Source organism: Camelus bactrianus, chromosome 14, assembly GCF_048773025.1.
Source record: "Camelus bactrianus isolate YW-2024 breed Bactrian camel chromosome 14, ASM4877302v1, whole genome shotgun sequence".
In the NCBI taxonomy this organism is placed as follows: domain Eukaryota; kingdom Metazoa; phylum Chordata; class Mammalia; order Artiodactyla; family Camelidae; genus Camelus; species Camelus bactrianus.
The window spans coordinates 2,823,312-2,841,525 of record NC_133552.1 but is presented as its reverse complement, the minus strand read 5'-3'; positions in this window follow the sequence as shown (position 1 = coordinate 2,841,525).

Sequence of the window (18,214 nt, the reverse complement as noted above, 5' to 3'; positions counted from 1 at the left end):
TGAAACCAGCTGGGTTTGTATCACTTGCAACCAAAATACTACTGCTGAATACATCTCCCTTCACCGTTTCTGCATCTCTTCCGTTGTCATCAAATTCGCCTGGAACATGCCGTCAGAAAGGATGCTGTGTGTAGATGAATGCGTGTCAGCAGAAAAGCAACTGCAAAGTTTCTCAATCCTTTTCGACTTTGAAAATAAAATGTGTTCCTGAGCATCAGCTAGTATCTTGGCCACGGTGTTCCCATCACAAACCCACAAACCCCTAAATTTACCGTCAGTGTCCTGTTGTCACTTACGTCATTCTCCATAAAGAGGTAACCCCTTTCTAGTGTCAGTGATGGGACAGCTCTTCACACACTTCCTCAGTTACTTCCTTTTCTTAGGGAAAGTTTAGGGCTCTAAGTATCCAAGCAGTCACCTTCTACCTAAGATAAATTTAAAATATCAAGGAAATTTCAAAGCTTCATAAAAGGTTTTAACATGTCATTTCTATCAAGACCAGGTTGCACAACTTAATCTCAGTGACAATTAAAGGTTACGATTAAGGCTGAGTAAACTAAGTTTCAGTAAAACGGACTCAGCTGTGTGTTGGCATTTTCTGTTTATCTCAGGATATCCTTCATCAGCGGAGGGAGTTGACCGTCAGTGTTCAGATGCATGTGAAGATGACTGACACGTAATTCTCCCCCTGCAGTTCTTTCTCTGGGTCACGTCTGCCTTTGGGTGAAAGGTTTGTTGTCCCATCTGGGCAGTTTGTATGGACATGTCACTAAGGAGACACAGTGGAATAAAGAGAAATGGTGTCTTGGCCAAGTCACCTCGTGTCTGTTGGCCTTGTTTCCCGCACATACGTGAGCGGTAAGTTCCTTTACGCTCTGAAATTTAGTGACCACAAAAATAATGAAGCCCAGCTGGTGAACGTATGCAGAGCCACACCTGTGCTCACAACAGCAGGCGACTGTGGACAGTCCCATGTGGCCTTCCGTGACGTCCCTTGGACCAGCAGATGTCAAGCTTTTGCACAGAAAAGCACCCCATCCTAAACCAAGGTCCTCAGGGAACTGCAGGTGCCCACCCCCCACCCCCGCCTGACTCAGCAGGTCATCGGCAGTGGTCCCAAGGGCCTTCTTATAAGCGTTCTGGGTGATTCTGGTATGCTCGGTCTCTGCATCAATCCGAGAAAGCTGTCTTGGATTCAATCGAACCATCTCTGTTTCGCACAAGCAGAAAACAGAGCAGCCCTTCATTTGGTCAGCAGAGCCAGGATGGGCCCAGTGTGCCTCGGCTGCCAGCTGTGGTCACAGCCCTACCCCTAGTGACTTGCGAGTCAGAATTGCTTCAATCAGGCTCAGCCGGGAAGAAGCGCAGAGAGTGACCAATGGGCAGAGAAAGACAGGCACTCGGGTGGAGACAGGAGCACGTGTGCTGTGTAGTCATGCCACGCACGCACACGCGTGCGCAAGAATGGAAACATCTTTAACTGGTCTGCTTCAAGCCTGGTGTTCCTCTAATGGTTGGGGAGGCTGGAGTGCAGAGGAGGCCACCTCTCACCCCAGGACGTCAGACCCTAGGGACCAAATGAGGAGAGACTGGGCTTGAACGCTTCAGTCAGCCGCACTTTAAGGAAGGCAGGTCTCTGGGAAACTATTCTGGGAAACAGACTTGGGAAGGATGTCCCCTCCCACCCCGTCTTTCCCCCTGCTTCCAGCAGTCACCCTCGAAATGCAGTCCCGACCCAGCACCCCCTCCCTGGCTGCCTCTCAGGAAAACGTAGAGGAGTCCTCAGACTTGGAGGAGTTCCCCCTCCCCTCTGCCTGGAAGGGAAAATAGACACAAAGGGAAGCATGAGTGTCCATTGAAAAAGAGAGACTGACATGGGCAGAGAACTCTGTGAGCTGGAGATTAACGCAGAGTTTCTAGAAACTCCAGCCATTTGCTAGCACCATCACCACTTAGAGGCAACGGCTGCGATTTCAGATTCTCTCACCCAGTGCTTCAAGCAACGTATGAGAGTTACTTAAGTTAAAATTCAACGACTCAGTCAGTACATCCACATAACCAGGAGCACATGGACGTCACTCCAGCACAACATGCCTCAGATGAACTGGGGAGGCGGCTGGCCTTTCCCTGCCGGGGAACCGAGGATGCACTGAGTGGAAACATGACTCCACAATGTGCCGGAGCGAGCGAGGACACCGTGATAAATCTAGACAGGGCCTACGAATAAGGTGAATTTCTCTTCAGGCATTTTTTTTTTTGACAAAGGCTGCGGGAACACTTGGATATCCACGTACAAAAAGGTGAATTTAGACCCTTACATCTCACCATGTAAAAAAATTAACTAACAGTAGGTCATCGAGCACAATATAAACACTAAAAACATGAAACTTCTAGAAGAAAACAAAGAAAATCTTTGTGACTTGGGATTAGGTAAAGAAATCTTCACTTGGATAACAAAAACATCCATAAAGAGGAAATGGTGAACTGGACTTCATCAAGATAAAAAAGTCTTTGCACTTTGAAAGTCACCCTTTATTTATACGAAAAAATAGATCATGACCAATTGTTATTTATTCCTGGAAAACAAGGTTGAGCCAAAAATTGAAAATAAATTAGTATCATTCAGCAAAAAAGAAAAACACCCTTTATTTGCAAACCATGTATCTGGCAAAGGACTGACAGAACAGTCCAATAAGACAAACAACCCAAGTTAAAAATAGGCAACAGGTTTGAATAGACATTTGACCAAAGAGAAGACACACAAATGGCTCAGAATCACATTAAAAGATTCTCAACACCACTAGCCATTAGGGAAATGCAAAATACAACCACAGTGGCTATAATAAAAAAGACAGACAATAACAAGTGTTGGTGAGGACATGGAGAAATTAAAATCCTCCTACATTGCTGTCGAGAATGTAAAACGGTGCAACCATTTTGGAAAACATTTTAACAGTTTTTTTTAACAGTTAAACTTATCCAATGACCAAGCAATTTCACTCTTAGGAATCTACCAAGAAAAATGAAAACATCCATCCACACAAAAACTTGTACACAAATGTTTATAGCAGCATTATTCATAATAGCCCCAAACTGGAAATAACCGAAATGTCCATGGACTAGTGAATGGATAAATACACTGTAGTATGTCCTGACATGGAATACTATTCAGCAATGAAAAGGAAGTAACTATTAACACATGTTATGACACAGATGAAACTCGCTGACATAATCCTAAGTGAAAGAAACCAGGTGTAAAAGACCATATTGTATGATTCCATTTACATGAAATTTCCTGAAAAGTAAAATCTATAAAGATCAAAAGTAGCTTTGGGGCTGCCTGGGACTTGGGGTAGAAGTGAAGATTGCAGGTGGGCACATGGATATTTTTGGGGTGATGTGAATGTCCTAAAACTGGATTATACAGATGGTTGTAGCACTTTGTAAATTCACTAAATATCATTGAACTCAACATGAAAAATGGGTGCATTTTATCATGTGTAATTTATGCCCCAATAATGCTGTTAAAAATTTTAAGGAAGGACCAGGATTTTGAATTTATAACTTTCATAAAATGGAATATCAGATTGTAAAAACTTAATGAAAAGATGATCTAATATGTTCTTCCCTCACCACAGCGGGTCATATTGCCTCTAAGGTGCGGGACCCCCAGGTTAACAATCTCTGGTTCCACCATCGGAATCACCTCTTCGGAGCTTATTAAAAATGCAGACCCCCGAGCCACCTCCTCCCATGCGGCCCACCAACAACCGAGTCAGCGTGTTCAGGGAAGAGGCTGAGAATCTGAGTGCTGCCCCAGAGCTCAGCCCCTCCAGCTCCTCAGGACCCAGCGTGAGAGGGAAGGAACAAATCTGACTCCATGTGGGATCTGTTTCTTTTACTTTCGCCTTTGCACTCTATTGCTTGTTAATCACCAAAGGGATGTTGCCTGTAAGCTTAAAATTATACATAGTGGCCTATCTCTGGGCACCCTGCCTCCCAGGTAATGAGCTTTAAGCTCAGATACCTTTGTTTAGCTCACAAGAAACATCCTGACCAGGCCCCCGTGAACAGCTGCAGGAAGAAATTAACACGTCCCCTCTGAGCGGCCAGAACCAGGGCTCCCCCCGACTCCCATTTTAGTATAAAAGAAGCCTGAATTCTAACTCAGGCAAGATGCACCCTTTCATTTATGCCCGAGTTTGGGAAGACAACCCATCCAATACGCCCTTGGATTGCGGAGAAGGTGGTGCACGTTTACAGACACAACGCAGAACCGGCTGGCCAAGCAGAGGTGCCCAGGTGCGCAGAGCCCCACGCGCTGATGCGCCTCCCGACAGGTGGTCCCCGGGGCGGCTTCCCCGAGACACCAGGGAGGGAACCAGGCCCGCGTGGACACGGTCACGCCACTCCCTCCGGCCCACACTCGCTGAGTGGACTGCAGGAGTCTGGAGAGGCAGTGAGGACAGGCGGGGTAAGGGGACGAGGGACCCGGCGAGGGAGTGAGGGAGGGAAAGAGCGCGCCTCCTGGCGCCCATAAACACGTGCGAGGACGCAGGCACAGCCTCCCCTGCGCAGGTAAACCTCCTTCCACCCGCCCCTGCGGGCCGCGCTGCCCCGGGCGCTCGGTCCGCTCCCTCTCCTGTGCCCCTCCGCCCCCTCCAGCCCGCACAGCCCCCACCGCTCTCTCACCCACGGCATCCCCAGCAGCGCCCCCCTTCCCGTTATCTCACGGTACCCGGAGCAACGCTCCCCGGAGAGAGCAGGTGTGGGCGGCAGGCGGCGGAGGGCGCGGTCCCAGGACGAGGGCCGGCCCGGGGACGGAGCGGAGGGGGCCCGGGGCACAGTGCCGCGCCGGCGGCTCAGCGGAAGGGGGAAGCCCGGCGCCCGAGGCGCGGGGAGCTGGAGAACACGCAGACGCACACGGCCGGCGAGGCGAAGGGGACGGGGATGCGCACGGAGGAGACGTTGCCCCGAGAGGGGCTCGCTGTGCCGCCGCGCAAACCTGTAACGGCTGCTGAACACTTGACGCTTTTAGTTTGCATAGCTTTAATTATTAGAAAGATTAAACACTTTTTTTCATACGTTCATGGGTACTGGTATTTTCTTCTTGTGAACTGGCCAGTTTTATTCTCTAATTATTTATTTTATTTTTCAGGGTTTTTTTTCGACTGGTTTAGCGTTTTGTAGGGTGAAGGGAGGCAGCGGCGCTTCCCTCCCCAAACAGGTCCCTAGACCACGCTACCTTCGCAGAAATGGAATCCCTGAGAGGACCCGGCCCTCAGGTAACCCAAGGCAGAAGGGGCAGGAGAGCCTGGGGCAGGGCCAGCCCTTGGGCTCCGAGGTGTAGACCCGGGCAGCCTTCTCAGGGGGCCGCCCCTGTCAGTCTCCTAGTCCCCAGGTCCACGTTCACACGTGTGGCCGAGTCCCGGTGGCCCAGACTTGGGCAGCAGCCCAGGGGACAGAAGGCCGGAGGGCGGAAACCAGCAGCCCCAGGACGGCGCTTAGCGTTCAGCTGGTCAAACTGTGTGATCTTTGCTCCTCGCTTTCCCGGTTTCCCGACATTCTGAGAAAGCGCTCGTCAGCTCAAGATTGTACTTTTTTTTTTTTCTAAGTGACCCATTTTCTTATTTTGGGGTTTTCGTCTTTCACCTGTGATTTTCATCCTATCTGGAGTTTCCTGTGATCAAGGTTGTGTCTCCCTTTGGGGATGGCTCACGTTAATTTCCATTGTGTCCTGAACCTGGTACTTCCTGTAAACCCTGGGTTCTGCCCTGAGTCCCTGGGGAGTGTTGCTGCTTTGGTTTGAGTGTGTCCTGCTAGGTTCAGACCGCGAGCTCTGCTGTGACTTCAGGGCGCAGGTCTCAGGTGGCTCCTGCAGTGTTTGCTACCCGGGGTTGGGTCTGCCCCGCACACGTGTGGGTCACGGTTAATCCGAGACTCTCACAGGTTCATCGACAGAGTGAGGGAATCCCTGTCCCTGTTTTCTATTCACCATCCCCCCCCCCTTTTCCCCTTTTAGATCTGCCCTTCTTCTCCTCCCCTGAGTCCAAGGACACAAACACATGCACTCTCTCTAGTCCCAGGGGCTCCTCCACCTCATTCCTCTGGCCAGAAAGTCTGGAGTTTCAGCTACCGAAATGCACTGATAAGCTACCCGGGGGCAAAGCACTTAGAGAAAAAAACATTAAAAAGAAAAGAGAAACTGGTCCCTGTTCTGCAATCTGCCTTCTGTCGCAGACTTTAGAAAAATCCTTAAGTGGCTGTTTTTGTGTTCTGTCTGGAGTTGATGTTTGTAATCAGCGGGAGGGGTGGGCTCTCAGAGGAACAGAACATAACCCCGACTGGAGGGTTCTCCACTCTCCCAGGACCACTCTCGCTCATCACTCCAGGTGACCAGGGATTCCCGCCTCTTTCTCCTCCCACCTCCCTGTCCTCACTTAATGGTGGAGTACCCCATCCTCCCTCCCTCCGCGGCTGATCATCTGGCCTTAGATCAAGGCTCCCAAGTTCACGTCACCACTCAGGCTTCTCTTTTCAGCTGCGGACTTGGGTTTCTGGCCGGCTGTCTAACCTGCCCATGTGTATGTCTAACGGCATCTCCAGCTTCGGGCGCCTGCCTGTACCCATGGCTCCTCCACCCCTCCCCGCCGCCTCCTTCCCCACTGGCCCACTCCGTTTTCCCCATGTGCAGACCAACATCCTGTACACCGTCCTTGATTAGCAAGTCCTGTCGACTCTGACTTGAAAATACATCTGGGGTTCGTCACCTGCGCTGCCCCAGTGTGATCCAGGTCGTGCTCGTGTCTCAGCTGGATTATCGGAGTACCTCTCAGCTCATCTCCTGTTTCCTCCTCGCCCCAGTGTGTTACAGCAGGGCTTCTACTGACACATGTGGAAGGTCACTCTGCTGCAAAATGTTCAGCATTCCTGGTCCCCCTCATTGTGGGGATCAACACCCCTGCACCTGTGTTAAGGTGGGGGTCAGGTCATGTCACTCCTCTACGTCCTGTTAAGGCGGGGGTCAGGTCATGTTAAGGCGGGGGTCAGGTCATGTCACTCCTCTACGAATTCTCCAGACTTAGGACCTCACAGCAAAAGCCAGAGGCCTTATAATGGCCTCATGTGATCTCACGTTAACTCCATAATCTTCTCACCTGTTCCTACTCCCCTCCCTCTCTCTCTGCCAGCCACACGGATGCTCTTTGAATGAGCCCCGGAGTCCTCTTGGCTTGAGACTTTTGCTGATGTCCCTGCACAGTTCTTTCCATTATCACCTCCTCTCTTTACTCAAACATCACCTCTTTGGTGAGGCCTCCTCCAGCTACTTAATTTAAAATCACAAGCCTCTCCCGCAGCAGTCTCTGTTCCTTTTTCCTACTTCGTTTCTTTCTATACCATGTATCACCACCCAACATTCCCTATATTGACTTATTTTATATAGCATCTATTTCCCCAGCTAGAATGTATGTTCCACGAGAGCTGGGATTTTTGCTTGAATGTGTTCACTTACCTATTCCGACAGAAAGATGTCTGGCACATAATAGCTGCTCAACAAACATTTGATAATAGAATAAACATAGGAATAGATTGCATAACATACAAATGGCCAATGAACATATGAAAAGATGGTCAACATTGTTGACCCTAGGACTTGGGGTGGTGGTGATGGAAAGTGGGGAGCTTCTGTTAATGTGTATGGGATTTCTTTTTGGGGCAGCAAAAATGTTCTAGAATCAAATTGTGATATTGCACAACTTTGGGAATACACTAAAAACCACTGAATGTACTCTTCATTCAGTGTATGCTATGTAAATTATATCTCAAAAAAGCTGTTTTTTAAAAAGAATAAGTTGCATATTTAAAGTTAGCAAACATTTAATTCACTCCACTTGGCTGATTAGTATTTTGTATCAACTTTCCCTGTTCCATCGGTGAATTTTCCACAACTCTTTCTAAACACTGGACTAGTGGCCTGCATACAACTGCTTTAAACACTCCCAGTATCTGGTCTATGATCCATTAGATTGTCCTTAAACACTGGGGACAAGTTTTCTTTCCTGAATTCTAAAACTCTTGACCAAACTCACCATATGACATACAGTTCTGTTCTTAAATAATGAGATTCACAAAATGATCATCAGAAGCTCCTTGCAGAGTAGACATTTGTAGGTTCAGTGCCTGCTCAGAAATGGATTTTTCTTCCTATTTCATTGGTTTCTTTAACAGTGGATTTGCAAAATCCAGTTAGAATCTGCGATTTGCTGCCTGAGAGAAGAAAAATCGTTCAGACTGTATTATGACAATCATCGTGAGTATTTGCTACGTGCTTAGCTTACACCGGGCACATACTTAAGCACCTTACATATGTTAGCTGTTTTTAACCTGCACAATCAACCTGAAACATAGGTAGAACTCTCTCTGTTTTACTACAGGGGCGCAACTTGGCCGAGGTCATACACCTGCGAGGTGGTGGAGCAGAGATCCCACTGCGGCAGCACGGATCCAACAGCTGGATGGAGAGAGGTCAGCGCTGCGTCACTGAGTTAATGAACACTTTCCCCCACTAATTACTTAATTCAGACGTATTTATGAAGCCCAGTTAAATGCTGGGTGTTGATGACACAAAAACAAACAAAAAAAACAAGACAGGACTCCTGTTGCAGCATTACTCGGTCTAATGTGGGAGACAATGGGAACATCATGCAACAAAACTACGGCGTGGTGAGCCCGCGCCGTAAGCCCCGTCGGAGCAGAGTGAAGAGCGCCGGGGCGGGGCATGAGGAAAGATGGCGCCGGGGGCCAGCATTTACCCCAGCCCAAAGAAGCAACAATGCACAAAGGGGTGTAAGGAACATGGCGTTCTAGAAGGGTCCGGGGGGAGGGTGTCCCACCGGTTTGGTGGACGTGGAGGCCACACTGTGGGGGGCCTTGTATTTTATGCTAAAGAGATTGGAACGAAAAGCACCAAAGAGCATGTATGGCTTCACACAATCCTGTTTGCACTTTGAGAAGATCCCCAGGAATTCTGATGATGGATGAGGGGAGAGACGATGAAAGCAGACAATGAAACCAGGCAGGAGGCTGTTACAACAACTGACCTGGAGCTTTTTTAAAAGAAGTAAATCAAACATCTGCAACTTATTTCTCTTTTAGGTGTATGAGAAGCCATTTGTGGTCCTAGGACCATGGTTAGTATCATCTAAACCAGCATTGCCCAACACATAGAAAGTCACATATGTAATTTAAAATTTTCTACTAGCCATGATAAAACAAGTAAAAGACGTGTGAAATTAACCTGAATACTGTTTTATTTAACTTAGTGTATTATTTCAACACAAAACCAATATACAAATATTAATGAAATATTTTACATTTTTTCATACTAAGTCTTTGAAATCCAGAGTGAATTTTATACCTAAATCCTTCTCAATTTGGATGCTAAATTTACCTTGGAACTACTTGGTTCGCATTTAGATTTCATAATATTTACAATTGAAAAAGTAGGCTCATATATCCAAGTTGTTCCAAACACATACCCCGTATTTGAATCGAATGTCAGTTTTAAAATTTTAAATTGATTCAAAAGAACTGTAAATTCAGTTTTTCAGTCACACTAGCCATATTTCATGTGCTCAGTAGCTGTTAACAGACAGAAGGGCCCCCTAAATGAGGAAGCCCGCCAAAGTGAGAGTCCTTGCTGTGAAAGGATTCACACAACAGAAGCAGAGGGACGACACGAACAGTCGCTTTACTGTCAGAGGGGGAAAGGGAAGGAACTGCTGGAGAGGGGAGCCGTCAGCCAAACTGGGCAGCAGGGACAGCCCCGGCCTGGGTTGGGCCACGTGGACTTTTATGGGAAGCTTCCACCATCAAGTCCTCCTTCTAGGTGTGATGGAGCCAATCAGTCCTTGTATGGACTTTTCTGGCTGTTGTCATGGCGATCACAACTGTCATGGTCCTGGTGGGGGTGTCACTTAGCAGATAATGCATTACAACGAACAAATAATGAGGCTCACGGTCACTGGAAGTCAAGTCCTCCACCATCTTGGACTCTGTCGGTTCTAACCAGTTCTTGTTTCTTCTCTGCAGCTGCCTCCTGACACTTAGATAAGAGTAACTGGTTTCTGTTTGAGGGAGGGGCAGGGGTACGATCCCGGGGCAACAGCCTTGGTAACAAAAAGGAAAGTTGCCTTTTAATCAAAATGCCTGCAATCTGGTGGACCCAGCATTGCCCCCACCAAAAAACTATCTCTAAGTTTCCGTTCAGCCAGGAAAGTTTAAAAGGGAAATAGGGGAGTGATCTCAGTAACTGTTGAGATAGGTGGTCAGAGTCCCCACCAGCTGCTGGAGCTGCTCTTCTGTGACTCAGGGAGGCGGGGAGACTTCGGCTTTTCTATGAACAAAGGCCAGGGGTGGTGGGGGGCCCACAGGGTCCTGCTTGGTATCAGAGGTGGATGTGGCTAGTGACCCCCACTTTGGACAGCACATACCAAAGCACTAATTCTGAACCGAGGCAGAACGACTTACCGAACACTCCCACTCCTGGGTGGCTGGTGGCAGGTGTTCAGCAATATGTTTGTTGTTATCAGGGAGCATAGGATTTAAAAGGCGGAGAATCACTGATTCTAAACCAACTGCAAGTGAAACACAGTATTGTGGAGCAGGGGGAATTCCCTTTGAGACCAGGAGGAATGCCCAGCACATGATTGCTCTGCCTCCGTTGTTTCTAAAAGCTGGCCCTTTCGACCAGTCCTCTGGTCCAGCTAATACGGGCGACGTAAACGGTGCCTGGAAAGAATCGCTCTTCGTTAAGAATGTACTGAAACAGAAGAGTGAAACACAGAAAACAAGTCCCATTAGAGAACGCTGACATGAAGTGACAGGTCAGGAAGCACGCTGTGTGTGGCGTGATTGTGAGACATTTATAACTGGCCCCTCCCGCCCCCTGCTGTCAGCTGCCCCGCTCTGCACAGCTCGCTTCAGGTTCCCCGCTTTCAGAGTGGCTGATCACCAGAGGTTTTCCCAGCATCGAGAAACTTACTACGCAGTGAGTCTGTCTTCCTGCGACATGTAACTGACAGCGTGTGAACGGGGAAGGCCAGAGGCCTGCTGGGTGTGAGCTGGCTTCCCTACTGTGAAACGAAGATGCCTACCCCACCCACCCTCCTGCGCTAGGCGGGTGGAGAGGCCCCCTGTGATAGCTGAAGGTGGGCAAGGGAACAGACAAGCCAACGTGAAACAGAGAAAGTCATTAAATTGGTGTGGCAGGTGATTCAACAAGTGGAGGGACATGAGTGTGAGACACACTAGGGAGGGGTGGGGAGTGGGGCAAACTGGACGGTGAGTGACACTGAAAGGGGCAGCTCCCTGAGCAGGAGAGAAGGCCCAGCACTGCTGCCAGACCTGTCCACTGACTTCTCAGATTTGGAATTTTTGGACAGATCTGGTTTTTAAAAATCAGCATTCTGTGGACTGGACAGACCAAGCTACAGACCTCTTGGCTGCAGCCTCTGAACGTAAAGTTACAGGAGCTAAAAATAAAGAGCAACACCAGAAACAGACTGAAAAGAAGAGCCAAGTGAAGGACAACTGAAGAAAGGATGATACAAACTAGACCACGGACAGAAGAGAATGGAACCACTACTGAGAAGCAGTCTGGGGCAGCTTATATCCAGACCAGGAGTAAGAGAGAGTCAACAGAAGAAAGCCCGTAAGAATTAAGCCAAGGCCCTCTACTTAAAATCCTATTTGGATTAGATCTTCAAAGATACAAAATGGCTGAAAATGGTGAGTACAATTTTTAAACACCTTTTAAACTCATGGCTGAGCCAGCAAAAAAATAACGTAAAATCTCAGAAGCCAAAGATGAAGTGAACGCTTGAGGAAGGGGGCCCTGGGGCTGGTAGTGCCCAGTGCCCCACAGGTCTCAGCAGCTCTTCAGGGACGAGCCGAGCCCCAGGAGCCCAGCCCAGGAACCCTCCTCCCCAGTTCCTGCTGACAAGAGCTTGAGGGGAGTGTGTGACCACCCCTAGGGGACATCCCAGCCTCCCCTGCCACTCGCTCTGTGACTAGGTTCTGGACAGTGATGTGAGCAGGAGTTGACGTACCCAGCTTCCAGCGCCCCCTCTGAGGAGAAGATCCCCTCCTTTCCACGCTTTCCCTTCCTCACGAGCTGGACTGGAACCATCCCTGTCAGGAGGGCAGAACCACACCGTCAGGGGTCTGGGCCCTGAGCCACCCCGGCAACCCTGGACGGCTTTCTGACCATCGGTGTGAAAGAGAAAGAAACAATGTTGTTTAAATCACTGTATTTTGAGTTCAGTGGGCCAGAAAAATAGTGATCATTGTAAGATTTACAGGCCATGCAGTCCCAACTACTCAGCTCTGCAGGGAGCAGAGGCAGAAGCGGCCACAGACAGTGGGTGACCAGACCGGCCTGGGTGCGCCCCAGCGAAGCCTTAGCTACAAAGCAGGAGGTGGCCTGGGTCTGGCCCACAGGCGACAGTCTACCAACCCCCATCTCAGCACTATGACCAAAAATAAATAAATAGATAGGTAGACGGATAGATAGACAGACAGACAGACAGACAGACAGGTATCTGGCACTGGAACTTGCCTGCTGTAGACCTGCCCACCGACTTCTCAGATTTGGAATTTTAGGGCAGATCTGATTTTTAAAAATCAGGGCTGAGTGAAAGGAAATTCTGCTCTGAGAATTCATTCCTTAGCACTGACTCTCAGAAAGGACTATGGTTTCAAGTCACGTAACACACATGGTCCAAAAACCCCTCAGAGTGAGGCCCACACTGACGTGGGCTGGGCCTGGCAGAAGCAAACGCAGGTCCTTTCTGGAGGAACAGCCTGCAGCCTCCAAGAATCCCTGAAGGCAGATTTCCTATCAAAGACGAGCTCACAGAAAAATTACAAAAACACAAGGACAAAGACAAGTCACACTGAACAAAAGTCGTGGGAAAAAAGCCAAAAAACAAGTCACAGACTCAGACGCCACTGCCTTTGGGTACTGACTGCACTTGGCAGCGACACGTGTGAGCAGGCAGCAGGACGCGTAAAGGAGAAGGGCCAGCGAGGGCTAAGGTCACTAACGCGCGCCCGGGCGTACTTTCGAAAGGACCAATTAGAGCTTCTAGAAAATAAAACTTCAATGATTTTCCAATAAAATTATCATCATAAAAAGATTCAAGTTTTAAAAGTGGCCTAAGACTCAAATTTTAGAAATTGCAATGGGACAGTAACTGACTCAGCAAAACAAGAAAGTTAAATTTTAAGCTCACGGTAGGGAAGGCCGAGTCAGAAGCTGTTAGCATTTCTGCAAGTAGGCGTGAAGGTGGGACTGGAAACAGAACTGACTTAGAGCTTAAAGAGGTCCCAACAGTCGCTTCACAATGGAGAGGAAGGGGGGCTGCAACAAACCTGAAAGGAACATCTGCCTGTTTATACGCAGTAGACTAATCAGTCAATTATTAGGGCAAAATATTGATGCGCTGCTTCACAATGGAGAGGAAGGGGGGCTGCAACAAACCTGAAAGGAACATCTGCCTGTTTATACGCAGTAGACTAATCAGTCAATTATTAGGGCAAAATATTGATGCGCAGAAATGCAAAATAGATCTTTAAATATATATCATCAAAATAGGGATGACTTTCAATGACATTTTCAATTTTATTCATGTGTAAGTGTGAGCTTAACTGTATCAGACACAGCGGTGAAAGTCACACACACACAGAACACCCAGGTAGACCTGGGAAACCACGTAACTCAGCCCACACACGCTCAGCATTGCAGCAAGTGTCTCAAAGTGGTGGTTTCCAAACGCTTCTCAATGGGTTACTTCAACAAGTGCACTCATCACATCTAACAAGGGCTAGCGCAGATGGTCCAGTCACAAGTGCACGGTAGGAGGCTGCACAGCAGGAGGGAGAGCTGCTCGCTGGTGCTGCTCGCTAGGAGTGGTGTCCTGGAATCAAGTCCTCACGTCTATGGGAGAGAAAACGTCCCCCTGGCCACGGTGGCCTGACTTCCCTCTGCCTTCTCAGGACATCACAGCACAGATGGCAGTGGCATTAGATTTGGAAGGGACACTGGGCTCAAAGTGCCCTCCACCCGACCACGTGTCAGAAGGATTTCACCAGAATGACACCTGGGACTGTGCGGTGAGTATTGGCGTCTCCTCTTGGTGCTTACACAGCTTTGGGCAAATCACCTTCACTTCTGCCCTCATCCGTAAAAGCAGCGCTCACGTCGCCGGCCTCCGCAGCAACGCGGTGCCCAGCGGCGTCTCCCGCCAGGCCAGCCCCTCCTGCTGCAGTCCAGGCCCCGCCACCGAGCAGGGTCTGGTGAAGGCGTCTTCAGACAGTCATGAAGCGTCGTGACTGTTAGTGTGCAAGACCTCACGGACTGTATAACGTGTCTTACTCTCTTTCTCTCCCACCGAGTTCTCCCTCTTCTTAGAAGTCATTTCTAAAACACTAATGAATTCTGGCAACATGAGAAAGTGAAAAAGTTCTACACAACAACAAAAAAGTGACCATAACCAGAGATGAAACGATTTCAACTATGAAACATTTGCCATATATAAAACAAAAACTTTAGATATTAAGAAATGTTTTAAAACAATGTGAAATAGGGGGGATGTAATAAAAAAAAAAGTCACATGGATCCAAGATTAAAGATTTAAAATTAATTTTTTCAAACATTTCCATAGAGATTATATCCAAAGAGCTCTTAAAAATAATTAAGAAAGATGGCCGATACCCACGTGAACATGGTCAAACTCTCATAAAACCTCAGTAAAACTGGCTACTACTTTTGCCTGTCCCACTATAATTACTTCTAATAGATAACTGTAAACATTAGAAACCATCTAAATACTCACCAAAAGGAACTAGTTAAGCAGAAAGTACACATATAGGCTATGAAACTGGTAAAAGGAACGAAGAAAAACAAGAACCAAGATGAAAGGAAACGTAGGAAACTCCTGGAGAAAGTCAGTTGCTTTTAACTTTACCCTTTTGTTGTTCACGTTCATTACTTTTTAAATTTCAAACTGTAAACACTTCACAAATCACAGGCTCCCTACTGTTACCATAAATTTTTGACTCCCCGCAAGCCAGAAGAATCTCTTCTGTGCTCTCGAGAATCCTCTTTGCACATTTACCCCATCACTTACGAGCGCGCCCCCCTATGTTATACCTACTCTCATACAATGAGAGGTAGAAACCTAGACTCAGAAAACCGCCCGGGGGTTGAATTGTGGCCCATCCACTTACTAGCTTAGTGACCATTAAGTAACTTAACTTCCGTGCCGTTTTTCTCATTTGTAAAAAAGGAATAATAGTACCCACTTCACAGGACTGAGAAAAATGAGTTAATATATTGAAAGCTCCAAAGAGCAGGTCCTGGCCCTACTGAGCACCCAGTGCTGTTGGCCAGCGTTACTGAGCAGACGTCTCCCGCCCATACTTCTATCCTGAGCTCCAGGCGGTGACTCGCGCACAGCAAGTATTAATATTTGCTGAATTAGTGACTTGCTACCAGGGGATTCAAAGAGGGGCGAGGATGACAGAAACAAGCTCTCTGCAACAGCACCGCTATCTTTGTGAGCCTGGTAGGCTTTTTCTGTGTTTATTAACTAACAGATTAGGTAGAAGAAAAAAAAAGTGCGTTAGACTGAATGAGAGGGAAAAAGCAAAAAACATTCTGGGCCAAGACCCATTTTCCGGTAACCCCCACCCTTTCCTCTACCTGCTGCTCTCTTAGCACCTGTGGCTTCTCGCCTGTTTCTATGGTTTTCTTAGGCCAGCTAAGGTTCGTCTCTGCATAGCAAGAGGATCTGCCACACTTAATCCCAGCTCATGGTGCTCTTTTGGGTTCCAGGAGTCAGGCAAGCCTTTCCACAAAGGCTTTCTTGTTAAACTTCTCACGGTTCCTAAGATGCAAACAGCCCAAACTGCCCCCCCCTCACCCTCTCCAAGGGGGACAGACCACCCCCAATGCTGGGGTGTCAGTCCTCACACCCTAGACACAACATTCTCCCTCGAGGCCCAGGCCCTTTGTGCTTACCCTGCCCTGATCTAGTTTGTTGCGTGTGTGCAATTTCCCAGTGTAAATTACGTCATCGCATCACCTGCCATCCTCTGGGAGGATGGACGTGAAAATGGGTGTGCTACTCCTGTGTCACAGAAAAACCCCATCTCCGTGACTTAACAGCTGTGTGACCTCAAGCAAATTGCTTAACCTAAGCCTCAGTTCCTTCAAGACACTGAAGATTTAAACAAGGTCAAGCATATAAAATTCTGAGTGTGGTGCCCAGAGCAGACTACATACCCAACAATGAGAGCTACGGCTCTGTGCGAGGATTCCCGGACAGTGGCCCGTGTGTTGAGCCCCGGGGCCGTGTCCCCTAGGTGACACGCTGTGGAGTGTGCTCTGGGAGGCACGTGCAGCCAGGCCAGGTCCCAGGGAGCGCCTGGGGAAGGCACACAGGGAGGGGGCGCTGCTTAGCTCAGGATAAACCATCCAAACCCAAACAAGCCACACACACAAACACCCATCATAGCATTTCTGAAGAGTCTGCTATTCAGACTCTCTCATTGCAAAAAACACTATTTGAGGTTAGCAGTACATTCATTTAGGCCTCCTATATTATCACAAAAGAAGAGTTTATCTGCACGTGTAATGTCAATGGCCTTGTACTAACTAGGATTAAAAACCTCACTGAGAAATAGAATTAAGGTGCTACCAGTGAAAACCACCAAGAATCTAGCAGACACTGGCAAAACCTTGCTGAAATAAGACACCTGGTAAACACATACTAACCCACGCTGTACGTACAAGCTGTCAGCTGTCCCCGGATCATAATATATTTGTCTAAACCTGATCAAAATCCAAGTAAGACTCTTCCTAGGAAAAATCAAACTTGACAAAGTAGGTACATCGTGAAGAGTGAAGGGCCTAGAACAGCCCCCAACCCAGCCCAACCCCCCCCCCCAAAAGAGGATAGGGCGGCTTCCCTATCAGGAACCAAAGTAAAGGAACCCCCGACAAGGAGCAGCTGGGGCTCTGCTGCGGGAACGGAAGATGCCTTTCAAGTGTCAGGGGTTATACACCTGGTGCCTTAATGCAGACCGTCATTCACACAACTGCCTGTCTTTGCTGTCCTCACTTTTCTGATGACGAGGCTGAGGTCTACAAAAGATCACACAGGTTCAAGGCAGGGGTCTGAACCCAGCCGACTCCAGGAGTCCAGCCTATCTCATAAGAAAAAGATTAGCACACATTAGCTACAGAGATCATTAAGAAAAAACTCCAAGTGACCTGGCGTAAAAACGGACACGATATTAGCATGTGATTACATTAACATGCAAATGGCTAACATCTATATTAAAAGGTTCAACCTCACATGCACTTGTTACAAGGACCGGTGACGTCAGGGCTGCAGGCAGGAAGTGGGTTGGCACATACGCTGCAGGAGTGTCTGTCTACACAGCGTTTCTGGAAGGCTGCGTGACATCAAAGCAGACCACCGGCACGCCTCTCCAGCAACTCCTCATCTGCAGTCAGTCCCAACGAAGCATGAAACCTAAGCATGAGGGCCACGTTCGAGGACACTCAGTACAGCGCCTCCTGTACAGGCGGAACACTGGGGGGGACAGGGAAGCGCTGGGAGAAGTCGCCGTGCACCCTGCCACGGGGCAGCGCGCACGGAGGCCCGTCCGCGACGTGTCATTGAGGGGGTAAAAAGCAAGTCACAGAATACTCAGATTTTCAACCCATTTGTTAAAAAATAAAAAGGATCTAAGAGAACAAAATGTGAGAAAATGACAGAGGGAAAAAGACTGAACATATGTACACACGTTGAAAAAGGCGTTTTTTTAATGGGTCTGAAAGGACACACACCAAACCATGAAGAGCAGACCCTGGGAGGAAAGCAGAATTAGGGCTCAGGCGTTGAAGACTTTCACTTTTTTCTCAATTTTCTTCTGTATAATTAAAAATGTTTTCGTAATTTTGAGAAGACAAAAGCAAGTGACAAAGAACTTACTAGCTTGTGTTCAGCCTTTTTTTTTTTAAAAAAAAAAGCAAGATATAAGTATGTATCAGTGAAAACAGAACACTAAAAACTTTCAACCAGAGAATAAAGAAGTAATAAGAAAATTCCATGTTAAGAACAACTACTGACACCTAGAAAGA